Source organism: Pan paniscus, chromosome 12 (genome assembly GCF_029289425.2).
Source record: "Pan paniscus chromosome 12, NHGRI_mPanPan1-v2.0_pri, whole genome shotgun sequence".
Lineage (NCBI taxonomy): Eukaryota > Metazoa > Chordata > Mammalia > Primates > Hominidae > Pan > Pan paniscus.
Genome location: NC_073261.2, coordinates 9,114,570 through 9,134,728, shown reverse-complemented (window position 1 = coordinate 9,134,728; position 20,159 = coordinate 9,114,570).

Below are 20,159 nucleotides of genomic sequence, written 5' to 3'. Positions count from 1 at the left end.
TTCCATGTTTATACAGATGGTGGTGTAGATATTTCCATGTTTACAAAGATGACTGTATAGCTATTTCCATGTTTATACAGATGGCAGTGACGATATTTCATGTTTATAGAGATAGCGGTGTAGATATTTCCATATTTATACAGATAACGGTGTAGAAATTTCCCTGTTTATACAGATAGCGGTGTAAATATTTCCATGTTTATACAGATCATGGTGTAGATATCTCCATGTTTATACAGATAGCGGTGTAGATATTTCCATGTTTATACAGATAGTGGTATAGATATTTCCATGTTTATACAGACCACGGTGTAGATATTTCCATGGTTATACAGACAGCGGTGCAGATATTTCCATGTTTGTACAGATGGCGGTGTTGATATTTCCATCTATACACACATGACCGTGTAGATATTTCCATGTTTATACAGATGGCGGCGCAGATATTTCCATGGATATGTAGATGGCGGTGTAGATATTTCCATGTTTATACAGATAGCGGTGTAGTTATTTCCATGTTTATATAGATTGCGGTGTAGATATTTCCATGTATATACACATGGCTGTGTAGATATTTCCATGTTTATACAGATAGCGGTGTAGATATTTCCATGTTTATAGAGATAGCGGTGTAGGTATTTCCATATTTATAGACATAGCGGTTTAGATATTTCCATGTTTATATTGATGGTGTTGTAGATATTTCCATGTTTATATCGATAGCGGTGTTGGTATTTCCGCATTTATACAGATAGCGATGTTGATATTTCCATGTTTATACACCTCGCGGTGCAGATATTTATATCTTTATAAAGATGGCATTGTAGATATTTCTTTGTTCACACAGATGGCGTTGTAGATGTTTCCATGTTTATACAGATGGCGGAGAAGTTAGTTCCATGTTTATGGAGATGGCAGTGTAGTTATTTTCATGTTTATAGAGATGGCGGTGTAGATATTTCCATGTTTATAGAGATAGCAGTGTAGATATTTACATGTTGATACAGATGGCTGTGTAGATATTTCCATATGTATACAGATGGCAGCGTATATATTTCCATGGACATGCAGATGGCGGTGTAGATATTTCCACGTTTATACAGATAGCGGTGTAGATATTTCCATGTTTACACAGATGGTGGTGTAGATATTTCCGTGTTTATACACATGGCCGAATAGATACATCCATCTTTATGGAGATGGCAGTGTAGATATTTTCATGTGTATAGAGATGACGGTGTAGATATTTCCATATTTATAGAGAAAGCGGTGTAGTTATTTCAATCTTTCTAAAGATGGCAGTGTAGATATTTCCATGTTTATACAGATGGCAGTGTAGATATTTCCATATTAATACAGATGTCTGTGTAGATATTTCCATGTGTATACAGATGGTATTGTAGGTACTTCCATGTTTATACATATGGTGGTGTAGATATTTCCATGTTTATTCAGATGACTGTGTAGATATTTCCATGTTTTTACAGATGGCAGTGTAGATATTTCAATGAGTATAGAGATGGCACTGTAGATATTTCCATGTTTCAACAGATACCGGTGTAGATATTTCCATGTTTATACAGACCGCAGTGTAGATATTTCCAAGTTTATAGAGATAGCAGTGTAGATATTTCCATGTTTGTACAGATGGCGATGTTGATGTTTCCATCTATACACAGATTGCCGTGTAGGTATTTCCATGTGTATACAGATGTCACTGTAGATATTTCCACGTTTATACAGATGGTGGTGTGGATATTTCCATGTTTACACAGATGACTGTATAGGTATTTCCATGTTTATACAGATGGCGGTGTAGATATTTCCATGTTTATACAGATAGCTGTGAAGATATTTCCATGTTTGTACAGATGGCGGTGTTTATATTTCCATCAATACACAGATGACCGTGTAGATATTTCCATGTTTATACAGATGGTGGCACAGATATTTCCATGGATAAGTAGATGGCGGTGTAGATATTTCCATGTTCATACAGATAGCGGTGTAGTTATTTCCATGTTTATATAGATAGCGGTGTAAATATTTCCATGTATGTACACATGGGTGTGTAGATATTTCCATGCTTTTACAGATGGCGGTGTAGATATTTCCATGTTTATACAGATAACTTTGAATGTATTTCCATGTTTATACAGATGGCGGTGTAGGTATTTCGATGTTTATAGAGATAGCAGTGGAGATATTTCCATGTTTATACAGATAGCGGTGTAGATATTTCCATGTTTATACTGATCGTGGTGTAGATATTTCCATTTTTATAGAGATGGCGGTGTAGATATTTCCATGTTCATAGAGATAGCGGTGTTGATTTTTCCATGTTTATAGAGATAGCAGTGTGGGTATTTCCATGTTTATACAGATAATGGTGTAGATATTTCCATGTTTATAGAGATGGCAGTGTAGATATTTCCATTTTATACAGATCACGGTGTAGATATTTCCTTGTTTATACAAATAGCGGTGTAGTTATTTCCATGTTTATACAGATAGCGGTGTAGATATTTCCATGTTTATACAGATGACTGTGCAGATATTTCCATCTTTATACAGATGACTTTGTAGGTATTTCCATGTTTATACAGATGGCAGTGTAGATATTTCCATTTTTATTGAGATAGCTGTGTAGATATTTCCATGTTTAAACAGATAGCGGTGTAGATATTTCCATGTTTATACAGATCGCGGTGTAGATAATTCCATGTTTATAGAGATAGCAGTGTAGATATTTTCATGTTTGTACAGATGGCGGTGTTGATGTTTCCATCTATACACAGATTGCCGTGTAGATATTACCATGTCTATACAGATGGCATTGTAGATATTTCCATGTTTATACAGATGGCGGTGTAGATATTTCCATGTTTATAGAGATAGCGGTGTATATATTTCCATATTTATACAGATAACGGTGTAGAAATTTCAATTTTTATACAGATAACGGTGTAAATATTTCCATGTTTATACAGATCACGGTGTAGATATTTCCATGTTTATAGAGATAGCCGTGTAGATATTTCCATGTTTATACAGATAGTGGTGTAGATATTTCCATGTTTATACAGACCACGGTGTAGATATTTCCATGGTTATACAGATAGCGGTGCAGATATTTCCATGTTTGTACAGATGGCGGGGTTGATATTTCCATCTATACACAGATGACGGTGTAGATATTTCCATGTTTATACAGATGATGGCGCAGATATTTCCATGGATATGTAGATGGCGGTGTAGATATTTCCATGTTTATACAGATAGCGGTGTAGTTATTTCCATGTTTATATAGATAGCGGTGTAGATATTTCCATGTATATACACATGGCTGTGTAGATATTTCCATGTTTATACAGATGGCGGTGTAGACGTTTGCATGTTTATACAGATAACTTTGTAAGTATTTCCATGTTTATACAGATGGCGGTGTAGATATTTCGATGTTTATAGAGATAGCAGTGGAGATATTTCCATGTTTATACAGATAGTGGTGTAGATATTTCCATGTTTATACTGATCCTGGTGTAGATATTTCCATGTTTATAGAGATGGCGGTGCAGATATTTCCATGTTCATAGAGATAGCGGTGTTGATTTTTCCATGCTTATATAGATAGCGGTGTGGCTATTTCCATGTTTATACAGATAGGGGTGTAGATATTTCCATGTTTATAGAGATGGCGGTGTAGATATTTCCATGTTTATGCAGATCACCGTGTAGATATTTGCTTGTTTATAAAAATAGCGGTGTAGTTATTTCCATGTTTATACAGATGGCGGTGTAGACATTTTCATGTTTATAGAGATAGCTGTGTAGATATTTCCATGTTTATACAGATAGCTGTGTAGATCTTTCCATGTTTATACAGATCGCGGTGAAGATATTTCCATGTTTATACAGATCGCGGTGTAGATATTTCCATGTTTATATAGATAGCGGTGTAGATATTTCCATGTTTTTAAAGATATCGGTGTAGATATTTCCATGTTTGCACAGATTGCCGTGTAGATATTTCCATCTTTCTACAGATGGCATTGTGGATATTTCCATGTTAATACAGATGACTGTATATGTATTTCCATGTTTTTACAGATGGCAGTGCAGATATTTCCATGTTTATAGAGATAGCGGTGTAGATATTTCCATGTTTGTACAGATGGCGGTGTTGCTATTTCCATCAATACACAGATGGCCGTGTAGATATTTCCATGTTTATACAGATGGCGGCGTAGATATTTCCATGGACATGCAGATGGCGGTGTAGATATTTCCATGTTTATACAGATAGCGGTGTAGATATTTCCATGTTTACACAGATGGTGGTGTAGATATTTCCGTGTTTATACACATGGCGGAGTAGATACTTCCATCTTTATGGAGATGGCAGTGTAAATATTTTCATGTTTATAGAGATGGCGGTGTAGATATTTCCATATTTATAGAGATAGCGGTGTAGATATTTCCATCTTTCTACAGATGGCAGTGTAGATATTTCCATGTTTATACAGATGGCCGTGTAGATATTTGCATATTTATACAGATGTCTGTGTAGATATTTCCATGTATATACAGATGGTATTGTAGGTACTTCCATGTTTATACATATGGTGGTGTAGATATTTCCATGTTTATTCAGATGACTGTGTAGATATATCCATGTTTTTACAGATGGCAGTGTAGATATTTCAATGTTTATAGAGATGGCGCTGTAGATATTTCCTTGTTTAAACAGATACCGGTGTAGGTATTTCCATGTTTATACAGACCGCACTGTAGATATTTCCATGTTTATAGAGATAGCAGTGTAGATATTTCCATGTTTGTACAGATGGCCGTGTTGATGTTTCCATCTACACACAGATTGCCGTGTAGGTATTTCCATGTGTATACAGATGGCATTGTATATATTTCCATGTTTTTACAGATGGTGGTGTAGATATTTCCATGTTTAGACAGATGACTGTATAGGTATTTCCATGTTTATACAGAAGGCGGTGTAGATATTTCCAAGTTTATAGAGATAGCGGTGTAGATATTTCCATATTTATACAGATAACAGTGTAGAAGTTTCCATGTTTATACAGATAGCGGTGTAAATATTTCCATGTTTATACAGATCACGGCATAGATATTTCCATGTTTATAGACATAGCGGTGTAGATATTTCCATGTTTATATAGATGGCGTCGTAGATATTTCCATGTTTATACCGATAGCGGTGTTGGTATTTCCATGATTATACAGATAGCGATGTAGATGTTTCTATGTATATACAGCTCGCGGTGCAGATATTTATATCTTCATACAGATGGCATTGTAGATATTTCCTAATTCACACAGATGGCGGTGTAGATGTTTCCATGTTTATACAGATGGCGGAGTAGTTAGTTCCATGTTTATGGAGATGGCAGTGTAGATATTTTCATGTTTATTGAGATGGCGGTGAAGATATTTCCATGTTTATAGAGATAGCAGTGTAGATATTTACATGTTTATACAGATGGCTGTGTAGATATTTCCATGTGTATACAGATGGCATTGTTGATATTTCCATGTTTATACAGATGACTGTATACCTATTTCCATGTTTTTACAGATGGCAGTGCAGATATTTCCATTTTTATAGAGATAGCGATGTAGATATTTCCATGTTTGTACAGATGGCGGTGTAGATATTTCCAAGTTTATAGAGATAGCGGTGTAGATATTTCCATATTTATACAGATAACGGTGTAGAAGTTTCCATGTTTACAGATAGCGGTGATAATATTTCCATGTTTATACAGATCACGGTGTAGACATTTCCATGTTGATAGAGATAGCGGTTTAGATATTTCCATGTTTATGCAGATAGCGGTGTAGATATTTCCATGTTTATACAGACCGCAGTGTAGATATTTCCATGTTTATACAGATAGCGGTGCAGATATTTCCATGCTTGTACAGATGGCGGTGTTGATATTTCCATGTATACACAGATGACCGTGTAGATATTTCCATGTTTATACAGATGGCGGCGCAGATATTTCCAGGGATATGTAGATGGCGGTGTAGATATTTCCATATTTATACAGATAGCGGTGTAGTTATTTCCATGTTTATATAGATAGCGGTGTAGATATTTCCATGTATGTACACATAGCTGTGTAGATATTTCCATGTTTATACAGATGGCGGGGTAGATATTTCCATGTTTCTACAGATAACTTTGTAAGTATTTTCATGTTTCTACAGATGGCGGTGTAGATATTTCGATGTTTATAGAGATAGCAGTGGAGATATTTCCATGTTTATACAGATAGCGGTGTAGATATTTCAATGTTTATACTGATCGTGGTGTAGATATTTCCATGTTTATAGAGATGGCGGTGCAGATATTTCCACGTTCATAGAGATAGCGGTGTTGATTTTTCCATGTTTATAGAGATAGCGGTGTGGATATTTCCATGTTTATTCAGATAAGGGTGTAGATATTTCCATGTTTATAGAGATGGCGTTGTAGATATTTCCATGTTTATACAGATCACAGTGTAGATATTTGCTTGTTTATTAAAATAGCGGTGTAGTAATTTCCATGTTTATACAGAAAGTGGTGTAGATGTTTCCATGTATATACAGATGGCTGTGTAGATATTTCCATGTTTATACAGATGGCTGTGTAGATATTTCCATGTTTATACAGATGACTTTGTAGTTATTTCCATGTTTATACAGATCGCGGTGTAGATATTTCCATGTTTATACATATCGCGGTGTAGATATCTCCATGTGTATACAGATAACGGTGTAGATATTTCCATGTTTTTACAGATATCGGTGTAGATATTTCCATGTTTACACAGATTGCGGTGGAGATATTTCCATCTTTCTACAGATGGCATTGTAGATATTTCCATGTTTATACAGATGGCGGTGTAGATATTTCCATGTTTATATAGATGGTGGTGTAGATATTACCATGTTTATAAAGATATCGGTGTACATATTTCCATGTTTATACAGATCGCGGTGAAGATATTTCCATGTTTATACAGATTGCGGTGTAGATATTTCCATGTTTACACAGATAGCGGTGAAGATATTTCCATGTTTATACAGATTGCGGTGTAGATATTTCCATGTTTATACAGATAGCGGTGTAGATATTTCCACGTTTATAGAGATAGCGGGGTATGTATTTCCGTGTTTATAGACATAGCTGTGTAGATATTTCCATGTTTATATAGATGGCGTTGTAGATATTTAAATGTTTATACCGATAGCGTTGTTGGTATTCCCATGTTTATACAGATAGCGATGTAGATATTTCCATGTTTATACAGATGGTGGTGTAGATATTTCCATGTTTACAAAGATGACTGTATAGCTATTTCCATGTTTATACAGATGGCAGTGACGATATTTCATGTTTATAGAGATAGCGGTGTAGATATTTCCATATTTATACAGATAACGGTGTAGAAATTTCCCTGTTTATACAGATAGCGGTGTAAATATTTCCATGTTTATACAGATCATGGTGTAGATATCTCCATGTTTATACAGATAGCGGTGTAGATATTTCCATGTTTATACAGATAGTGGTATAGATATTTCCATGTTTATACAGACCACGGTGTAGATATTTCCATGGTTATACAGACAGCGGTGCAGATATTTCCATGTTTGTACAGATGGCGGTGTTGATATTTCCATCTATACACACATGACCGTGTAGATATTTCCATGTTTATACAGATGGCGGCGCAGATATTTCCATGGATATGTAGATGGCGGTGTAGATATTTCCATGTTTATACAGATAGCGGTGTAGTTATTTCCATGTTTATATAGATTGCGGTGTAGATATTTCCATGTATATACACATGGCTGTGTAGATATTTCCATGTTTATACAGATAGCGGTGTAGATATTTCCATGTTTATAGAGATAGCGGTGTAGGTATTTCCATATTTATAGACATAGCGGTTTAGATATTTCCATGTTTATATTGATGGTGTTGTAGATATTTCCATGTTTATATCGATAGCGGTGTTGGTATTTCCGCATTTATACAGATAGCGATGTTGATATTTCCATGTTTATACACCTCGCGGTGCAGATATTTATATCTTTATAAAGATGGCATTGTAGATATTTCTTCGTTCACACAGATGGCGGTGTAGATGTTTCCATGTTTATACAGATGGCGGAGAAGTTAGTTCCATGTTTTTGGAGATGGCAGTGTAGTTATTTTCATGTTTATAGAGATGGCGGTGTAGATATTTCCATGTTTATAGAGATAGCAGTGTAGATATTTACATGTTGATACAGATGGCTGTGTAGATATTTCCATGTGTATACAGATGGCAGCGTATATATTTCCATGGACATGCAGATGGCGGTGTAGATATTTCCACGTTTATACAGATAGCGGTGTAGATATTTCCATGTTTACACAGATGGTGGTGTAGATATTTCCGTGTTTATACACATGGCGGAATAGATACATCCATCTTTATGGAGATGGCAGTGTAGATATTTTCATGTGTATAGAGATGCCGGTGTAGATATTTCCATATTTATAGAGAAAGCGGTGTAGTTATTTCAATCTTTCTAAAGATGGCAGTGTAGATATTTCCATGTTTATACAGATGGCAGTGTAGATATTTCCATATTAATACAGATGTCTGTGTAGATATTTCCATGTGTATACAGATGGTATTGTAGGTACTTCCATGTTTATACATATGGTGGTGTAGATATTTCCATGTTTATTCAGATGACTGTGTAGATATTTCCATGTTTTTACAGATGGCAGTGTAGATATTTCAATGAGAATAGAGATGGCACTGTAGATATTTCCATGTTTCAACAGATACCGGTGTAGATATTTCCATGTTTATACAGACCGCAGTGTAGATATTTCCAAGTTTATAGAGATAGCAGTGTAGATATTTCCATGTTTGTACAGATGGCGATGTTGATGTTTCCATCTATACACAGATTGCCGTGTAGGTATTTCCATGTGTATACAGATGTCACTGTAGATATTTCCACGTTTATACAGATGGTGGTGTGGATATTTCCATGTTTACACAGATGACTGTATAGGTATTTCCATGTTTATACAGATGGCGGTGTAGATATTTCCATGTTTATACAGATAGCTGTGAAGATATTTCCATGTTTGTACAGATGGCGGTGTTTATATTTCCATCAATACACAGATGACCGTGTAGATATTTCCATGTTTATACAGATGGTGGCACAGATATTTCCATGGATAAGTAGATGGCGGTGTAGATATTTCCATGTTCATACAGATAGCGGTGTAGTTATTTCCATGTTTATATAGATAGCGGTGTAAATATTTCCATGTATGTACACATGGGTGTGTAGATATTTCCATGCTTTTACAGATGGCGGTGTAGATATTTCCATGTTTATACAGATAACTTTGAACGTATTTCCATGTTTATACAGATGGCGGTGTAGGTATTTCGATGTTTATAGAGATAGCAGTGGAGATATTTCCATGTTTATACAGATAGCGGTGTAGATATTTCCATGTTTATACTGATCGTGGTGTAGATATTTCCATTTTTATAGAGATGGCGGTGTAGATATTTCCATGTTCATAGAGATAGCGGTGTTGATTTTTCCATGTTTATAGAGATAGCAGTGTGGGTATTTCCATGTTTATACAGATAATGGTGTAGATATTTCCATGTTTATAGAGATGGCAGTGTAGATATTTCCATTTTATACAGATCACGGTGTAGATATTTCCTTGTTTATACAAATAGCGGTGTAGTTATTTCCATGTTTATACAGATAGCGGTGTAGATATTTCCATGTTTATACAGATGACTGTGCAGATATTTCCATCTTTATACAGATGACTTTGTAGGTATTTCCATGTTTATACAGATGGCAGTGTAGATATTTCCATTTTTATTGAGATAGCTGTGTAGATATTTCCATGTTTAAACAGATAGCGGTGTAGATATTTCCATGTTTATACAGATCGCGGTGTAGATAATTCCATGTTTATAGAGATAGCAGTGTAGATATTTTCATGTTTGTACAGATGGCGGTGTTGATGTTTCCATCTATACACAGATTGCCGTGTAGATATTACCATGTCTATACAGATGGCATTGTAGATATTTCCATGTTTATACAGATGGCGGTGTAGATATTTCCATGTTTATAGAGATAGCGGTGTATATATTTCCATATTTATACAGATAACGGTGTAGAAATTTCAATTTTTATACAGATAACGGTGTAAATATTTCCATGTTTATACAGATCACGGTGTAGATATTTCCATGTTTATAGAGATAGCCGTGTAGATATTTCCATGTTTATACAGATAGTGGTGTAGATATTTCCATGTTTATACAGACCATGGTGTAGATATTTCCATGGTTATACAGATAGCGGTGCAGATATTTCCATGTTTGTACAGATGGCGGGGTTGATATTTCCATCTATACACAGATGACGGTGTAGATATTTCCATGTTTATACAGATGGTGGCGCAGATATTTCCATGGATATGTAGATGGCGGTGTAGATATTTCCATGTTTATACAGATAGCGGTGTAGTTATTTCCATGTTTATATAGATAGCGGTGTAGATATTTCCATGTATATACACATGGCTGTGTAGATATTTCCATGTTTATACAGATGGCGGTGTAGACGTTTGCATGTTTATACAGATAACTTTGTAAGTATTTCCATGTTTATACAGATGGCGGTGTAGATATTTCGATGTTTATAGAGATAGCAGTGGAGATATTTCCATGTTTATACAGATAGTGGTGTAGATATTTCCATGTTTATACTGATCCTGGTGTAGATATTTCCATGTTTATAGAGATGGCGGTGCAGATATTTCCATGTTCATAGAGATAGCGGTGTTGATTTTTCCATGCTTATATAGATAGCGGTGTGGCTATTTCCATGTTTATACAGATAGGGGTGTAGATATTTCCATGTTTATAGAGATGGCGGTGTAGATATTTCCATGTTTATGCAGATCACCGTGTAGATATTTGCTTGTTTATAAAAATAGCGGTGTAGTTATTTCCATGTTTATACAGATGGCGGTGTAGACATTTTCATGTTTATAGAGATAGCTGTGTAGATATTTCCATGTTTATACAGATAGCTGTGTAGATCTTTCCATGTTTATACAGATCGCGGTGAAGATATTTCCATGTTTATACAGATCGCGGTGTAGATATTTCCATGTTTATATAGATAGCGGTGTAGATATTTCCATGTTTTTAAAGATATCGGTGTAGATATTTCCATGTTTGCACAGATTGCCGTGTAGATATTTCCATCTTTCTACAGATGGCATTGTGGATATTTCCATGTTAATACAGATGACTGTATATGTATTTCCATGTTTTAACAGATGGCAGTGCAGATATTTCCATGTTTATAGAGATAGCGGTGTAGATATTTCCATGTTTGTACAGATGGCGGTGTTGCTATTTCCATCAATACACAGATGGCCGTGTAGATATTTCCATGTTTATACAGATGGCGGCGTAGATATTTCCATGGCCATGCAGATGGCGGTGTAGATATTTCCATGTTTATACACATAGCGGTGTAGATATTTCCATGTTTACACAGATGTTGGTGTAGATATTTCCGTGTTTATACACATGGCGGAGTAGATACTTCCATCTTTATGGAGATGGCAGTGTAAATATTTTCATGTTTATAGAGATGGCGGTGTAGATATTTCCATATTTATAGAGATAGCGGTGTAGATATTTCCATCTTTCTACAGATGGCAGTGTAGATATTTCCATGTTTATACAGATGGCCGTGTAGATATTTGCATATTTATACAGATGTCTGTGTAGATATTTCCATGTATATACAGATGGTATTGTAGGTACTTCCATGTTTATACATATGGTGGTGTAGATATTTCCATGTTTATTCAGATGACTGTGTAGATATATCCATGTTTTTACAGATGGCAGTGTAGATATTTCAATGTTTATAGAGATGGCGCTGTAGATATTTCCTTGTTTAAACAGATACCGGTGTAGGTATTTCCATGTTTATACAGACCGCACTGTAGATATTTCCATGTTTATAGAGATAGCAGTGTAGATATTTCCATGTTTGTACAGATGGCCGTGTTGATGTTTCCATCTACACACAGATTGCCGTGTAGGTATTTCCATGTGTATACAGATGGCATTGTATATATTTCCATGTTTTTACAGATGGTGGTGTAGATATTTCCATGTTTAGACAGAAGACTGTATAGGTATTTCCATGTTTATACAGAAGGCGGTGTAGATATTTCCAAGTTTATAGAGATAGCGGTGTAGATATTTCCATATTTATACAGATAACAGTGTAGAAGTCTCCATGTTTATACAGGTAGCGGTGTAAATATTTCCATGTTTATACAGATCACGGCATAGATATTTCCATGTTTATAGACATAGCGGTGTAGATATTTCCATGTTTATATAGATGGCGTCGTAGGTATTTCCATGTTTATACCGATAGCGGTGTTGGTATTTCCATGATTATACAGATAGCGATGTAGATGTTTCTATGTATATACAGCTCGCGGTGCAGATATTTATATCTTCATACAGATGGCATTGTAGATATTTCCTAATTCACACAGATGGCGGTGTAGATGTTTCCATGTTTATACAGATGGCGGAGTAGTTAGTTCCATGTTTATGGAGATGGCAGTGTAGATATTTTCATGTTTATTGAGATGGCGGTGAAGATATTTCCATGTTTATAGAGATAGCAGTGTAGATATTTACATGTTTATACAGATGGCTGTGTAGATATTTCCATGTGTATACAGATGGCATTGTTGATATTTCCATGTTTATACAGATGACTGTATACCTATTTCCATGTTTTTACAGATGGCAGTGCAGATATTTCCATTTTTGTAGAGATAGCGATGTAGATATTTCCATGTTTGTACAGATGGCGGTGTAGATATTTCCAAGTTTATAGAGATAGCGGTGTAGATATTTCCATATTTATACAGATAACGGTGTAGAAGTTTCCATGTTTACAGATAGCGGTGATAATATTTCCATGTTTATACAGATCACGGTGTAGACATTTCCATGTTGATAGAGATAGCGGTTTAGATATTTCCATGTTTATGCAGATAGCGGTGTAGATATTTCCATGTTTATACAGACCGCGGTGTAGATATTTCCATGTTTATACAGATAGCGGTGCAGATATTTCCATGTTTGTACAGATGGCGGTGTTGATATTTCCATGTATACACAGATGACCGTGTAGATATTTCCATGTTTATACAGATGGCGGCGCAGATATTTCCAGGGATATGTAGATGGCGGTGTAGATATTTCCATATTTATACAGATAGCGGTGTAGTTATTTCCATGTTTATATAGATAGCGGTGTAGATATTTCCATGTATGTACACATAGCTGTGTAGATATTTCCATGTTTATACAGATGGCGGGGTAGATATTTCCATGTTTCTACAGATAACTTTGTAAGTATTTTCATGTTTCTACAGATGGCGGTGTAGATATTTCGATGTTTATAGAGATAGCAGTGGAGATATTTCCATGTTTATACAGATAGCGGTGTAGATATTTCAATGTTTATACTGATCGTGGTGTAGATATTTCCATGTTTATAGAGATGGCGGTGCAGATATTTCCACTTTCATAGAGATAGCGGTGTTGATTTTTCCATGTTTATAGAGATAGCGGTGTGGATATTTCCATGTTTATTCAGATAAGGGTGTAGATATTTCCATGTTTATAGAGATGGCGTTGTAGATATTTCCATGTTTATACAGATCACAGTGTAGATATTTGCTTGTTTATTAAAATAGCGGTGTAGTAATTTCCATGTTTATACAGAAAGTGGTGTAGATGTTTCCATGTATATACAGATGGCTGTGTAGATATTTCCATGTTTATACAGATGGCTGTGTAGATATTTCCATGTTTATACAGATGACTTTGTAGTTATTTCCATGTTTATACAGATCGCGGTGTAGATATTTCCATGTTTATACATATCGCGGTGTAGGTATCTCCATGTGTATACAGATAACGGTGTAGATATTTCCATGTTTTTACAGATATCGGTGTAGATATTTCCATGTTTACACAGATTGCGGTGGAGATATTTCCATCTTTCTACAGATGGCATTGTAGATATTTCCATGTTTATACAGATGGCGGTGTAGATATTTCCATGTTTATATAGATGGTGGTGTAGATATTTCCATGTTTACACAGATATCGGTGTAGATATTTCCATGTTTATACAGATCGCGGTGAAGATATTTCCATGTTTATACAAATCGCGGTGAAGATATTTCCATGTTTATACAGATTGCGGTGTAGATATTTCCATGTTTACACAGATAGCGGTGAAGATATTTCCATGTTTATACAGATTGCGGTGTAGATATTTCCATGTTTATAGAGATAGCCGTGTAGATATTTCCATGTTTATACAGATAGTGGTGTAGATATTTCCATGTTTATACAGACCACGGTGTAGATATTTCCATGGTTATACAGATAGCGGTGCAGATATTTCCATGTTTGTACAGATGGCGGGGTTGATATTTCCATCTATACACAGATGACGGTGTAGATATTTCCATGTTTATACAGATGGTGGCGCAGATATTTCCATGGATATGTAGATGGCGGTGTAGATATTTCCATGTTTATACAGATAGCGGTGTAGTTATTTCCATGTTTATATAGATAGCGGTGTAGATATTTCCATGTATATACACATGGCTGTGTAGATATTTCCATGTTTATACAGATGGCGGTGTAGACGTTTGCATGTTTATACAGATAACTTTGTAAGTATTTCCATGTTTATACAGATGGCGGTGTAGATATTTCGATGTTTATAGAGATAGCAGTGGAGATATTTCCATGTTTATACAGATAGTGGTGTAGATATTTCCATGTTTATACTGATCCTGGTGTAGATATTTCCATGTTTATAGAGATGGCGGTGCAGATATTTCCATGTTCATAGAGATAGCGGTGTTGATTTTTCCATGCTTATATAGATAGCGGTGTGGCTATTTCCATGTTTATACAGATAGGGGTGTAGATATTTCCATGTTTATAGAGATGGCGGTGTAGATATTTCCATGTTTATGCAGATCACCGTGTAGATATTTGCTTGTTTATAAAAATAGCGTTGTAGTTATTTCCATGTTTATACAGATGGCGGTGTAGACATTTTCATGTTTATAGAGATAGCTGTGTAGATATTTCCATGTTTATACAGATAGCTGTGTAGATCTTTCCATGTTTATACAGATCGCGGTGAAGATATTTCCATGTTTATACAGATCGCGGTGTAGATATTTCCATGTTTATATAGATAGCGGTGTAGATATTTCCATGTTTTTAAAGATATCGGTGTAGATATTTCCATGTTTGCACAGATTGCCGTGTAGATATTTCCATCTTTCTACAGATGGCATTGTGGATATTTCCATGTTAATACAGATGACTGTATATGTATTTCCATGTTTTAACAGATGGCAGTGCAGATATTTCCATGTTTATAGAGATAGCGGTGTAGATATTTCCATGTTTGTACAGATGGCGGTGTTGCTATTTCCATCAATACACAGATGGCCGTGTAGATATTTCCATGTTTATACAGATGGCGGCGTAGATATTTCCATGGACATGCAGATGGCGGTGTAGATATTTCCATGTTTATACAGATAGCGGTGTAGATATTTCCATGTTTACACAGATGGTGGTGTAGATATTTCCGTGTTTATACACATGGCGGAGTAGATACTTCCATCTTTATGGAGATGGCAGTGTAAATATTTTCATGTTTATAGAGATGGCGGTGTAGATATTTCCATATTTATAGAGATAGCGGTGTAGATATTTCCATCTTTCTACAGATGGCAGTGTAGATATTTCCATGTTTATACAGATGGCCGTGTAGATATTTGCATATTTATACAGATGTCTGTGTAGATATTTCCATGTATATACAGATGGTATTGTAGGTACTTCCATGTTTATACATATGGTGGTGTAGATATTTCCATGTTTATTCAGATGACTGTGTAGATATATCCATGTTTTTACAGATGGCAGTGTAGATATTTCAATGTTTATAGAGATGGCGCTGTAGATATTTCCTTGTTTAAACAGATACCGGTGTAGGTATTTCCATGTTTATACAGACCGCACTGTAGATATTTCCATGTTTATAGAGATAGCAGTGTAGATATTTCCATGTTTGTACAGATGGCCGTGTTGATGTTTCCATCTACACACAGATTGCCGTGTAGGTATTTCCATGTGTATACAGATGGCATTGTATATATTTCCATGTTTTTACAGATGGTGGTGTAGATATTTCCATGTTTAGACAGATGACTGTATAGGTATTTCCATGTTTATACAGAAGGCGGTGTAGATATTTCCAAGTTTATAGAGATAGCGGTGTAGATATTTCCATATTTATACAGATAACAGTGTAGAAGTCTCCATGTTTATACAGATAGCGGTGTAAATATTTCCATGTTTATACAGATCACGGCATAGATATTTCCATGTTTATAGACATAGCGGTGTAGATATTTCCATGTTTATATAGATGGCGTCGTAGGTATTTCCATGTTTATACCGATAGCGGTGTTGGTATTTCCATGATTATACAGATAGCGATGTAGATGTTTCTATGTATATACAGCTCGCGGTGCAGATATTTATATCTTCATACAGATGGCATTGTAGATATTTCCTAATTCACACAGATGGCGGTGTAGATGTTTCCATGTTTATACAGATGGCGGAGTAGTTAGTTCCATGTTTATGGAGATGGCAGTGTAGATATTTTCATGTTTATTGAGATGGCGGTGAAGATATTTCCATGTTTATAGAGATAGCAGTGTAGATATTTACATGTTTATACAGATGGCTGTGTAGATATTTCCATGTGTATACAGATGGTATTGTTGATATTTCCATGTTTATACAGATGACTGTATACCTATTTCCATGTTTTTACAGATGGCAGTGCAGATATTTCCATTTTTATAGAGATAGCGATGTAGATATTTCCATGTTTGTACAGATGGCGGTGTAGATATTTCCAAGTTTATAGAGATAGCGGTGTAGATATTTCCATATTTATACAGATAACGGTGTAGAAGTTTCCATGTTTACAGATAGCGGTGATAATATTTCCATGTTTATACAGATCACGGTGTAGACATTTCCATGTTGATAGAGATAGCGGTTTAGATATTTCCATGTTTATGCAGATAGCGGTGTAGATATTTCCATGTTTATACAGACCGCGGTGTAGATATTTCCATGTTTATACAGATAGCGGTGCAGATATTTCCATGTTTGTACAGATGGCGGTGTTGATATTTCCATGTATACACAGATGACCGTGTAGATATTTCCATGTTTATACAGATGGCGGCGCAGATATTTCCAGGGATATGTAGATGGCAGTGTAGATATTTCCATATTTATACAGATAGCGGTGTAGTTATTTCCATGTTTATATAGATAGCGGTGTAGATATTTCCATGTATGTACACATAGCTGTGTAGATATTTCCATGTTTATACAGATGGCGGGGTAGATATTTCCATGTTTATACAGATAACTTTGTAAGTATTTTCATGTTTCTACAGATGGCGGTGTAGATATTTCGATGTTTATAGAGATAGCAGTGGAGATATTTCCATGTTTATACAGATAGCGGTGTAGATATTTCAATGTTTATACTGATCGTGGTGTAGATATTTCCATGTTTATAGAGATGGCGGTGCAGATATTTCCACGTTCATAGAGATAGCGGTGTTGATTTTTCCATGTTTATAGAGATAGCGGTGTGGATATTTCCATGTTTATTCAGATAAGGGTGTAGATATTTCCATGTTTATAGAGATGGCGTTGTAGATATTTCCATGTTTATACAGATCACAGTGTAGATATTTGCTTGTTTATTAAAATAGCGGTGTAGTAATTTCCATGTTTATACAGAAAGTGGTGTAGATGTTTCCATGTATATACAGATGGCTGTGTAGATATTTCCATGTTTATACAGATGGCTGTGTAGATATTTCCATGTTTATACAGATGACTTTGTAGTTATTTCCATGTTTATACAGATCGCGGTGTAGATATTTCCATGTTTATACATATCGCGGTGTAGGTATCTCCATGTGTATACAGATAACGGTGTAGATATTTCCATGTTTTTACAGATATCGGTGTAGATATTTCCATGTTTACACAGATTGCGGTGGAGATATTTCCATCTTTCTACAGATGGCATTGTAGATATTTCCATGTTTATACAGATGGCGGTGTAGATATTTCCATGTTTATATAGATGGTGGTGTAGATATTACCATGTTTATAAAGATATCGGTGTAGATATTTCCATGTTTATACAGATCGCGGTGAAGATATTTCCATGTTTATAAAAATCGCGGTGAAGATATTTCCATGTTTATACAGATTGCGGTGTAGATATTTCCATGTTTACACAGATAGCGGTGAAGATATTTCCATGTTTATACAGATTGCGGTGTAGATATTTCCATGTTTATACAGATAGCGGTGTAGATATTTCCACGTTTATAGAGATAGCGGGGTATGTATTTCCGTGTTTATAGACATAGCTGTGTAGATATTTCCATGTTTATATAGATGGCGTTGTAGATATTTAAATGTTTATACCGATAGCGTTGTTGGTATTCCCATGTTTATACAGATAGCGATGTAGATATTTCCATGTTTACACAGATGGTGGTGTAGATATTTCCATGTTTACAAAGATGACTGTATAGCTATTTCCATGTTTATACAGATGGCAGTGACGATATTTCATGTTTATAGAGATAGCGGTGTAGATATTTCCATATTTATACAGATAACGGTGTAGAAATTTCCCTGTTTATACAGATAGCGGTGTAAATATTTCCATGTTTATACAGATCATGGTGTAGATATCTCCATGTTTATACAGATAGCGGTGTAGATATTTCCATGTTTATACAGATAGTGGTATAGATATTTCCATGTTTATACAGACCACGGTGTAGATATTTCCATGGTTATACAGACAGCGGTGCAGATATTTCCATGTTTGTACAGATGGCGGTGTTGATATTTCCATCTATACACACATGACCGTGTAGATATTTCCATGTTTATACAGATGGCGGCGCAGATATTTCCATGGATATGTAGATGGCGGTGTAGATATTTCCATGTTTATACAGATAGCGGTGTAGTTATTTCCATGTTTATATAGATTGCGGTGTAGATATTTCCATGTATATACACATGGCTGTGTAGATATTTCCATGTTTATACAGATAGCGGTGTAGATATTTCCATGTTTATAGAGATAGCGGTGTAGGTATTTCCATATTTATAGACATAGCGGTTTAGATATTTCCATGTTTATATTGATGGTGTTGTAGATATTTCCATGTTTATATCGATAGCGGTGTTGGTATTTCCGCATTTATACAGATAGCGATGTTGATATTTCCATGTTTATACACCTCGCGGTGCAGATATTTATATCTTTATAAAGATGGCATTGTAGATATTTCTTTGTTCACACAGATGGCGGTGTAGATGTTTCCATGTTTATACAGATGGCGGAGAAGTTAGTTCCATGTTTTTGGAGATGGCAGTGTAGTTATTTTCATGTTTATAGAGATGGCGGTGTAGATATTTCCATGTTTATAGAGATAGCAGTGTAGATATTTACATGTTGATACAGATGGCTGTGTAGATATTTCCATGTGTATACAGATGGCAGCGTATATATTTCCATGGACATGCAGATGGCGGTGTAGATATTTCCACGTTTATACAGATAGCGGTGTAGATATTTCCATGTTTACACAGATGGTGGTGTAGATATTTCCGTTTTTATACACATGGCGGAATAGATACATCCATCTTTATGGAGATGGCAGTGTAGATATTTTCATGTGTATAGAGATGCCGGTGTAGATATTTCCATATTTATAGAGAAAGCGGTGTAGTTATTTCAATCTTTCTAAAGATGGCAGTGTAGATATTTCCATGTTT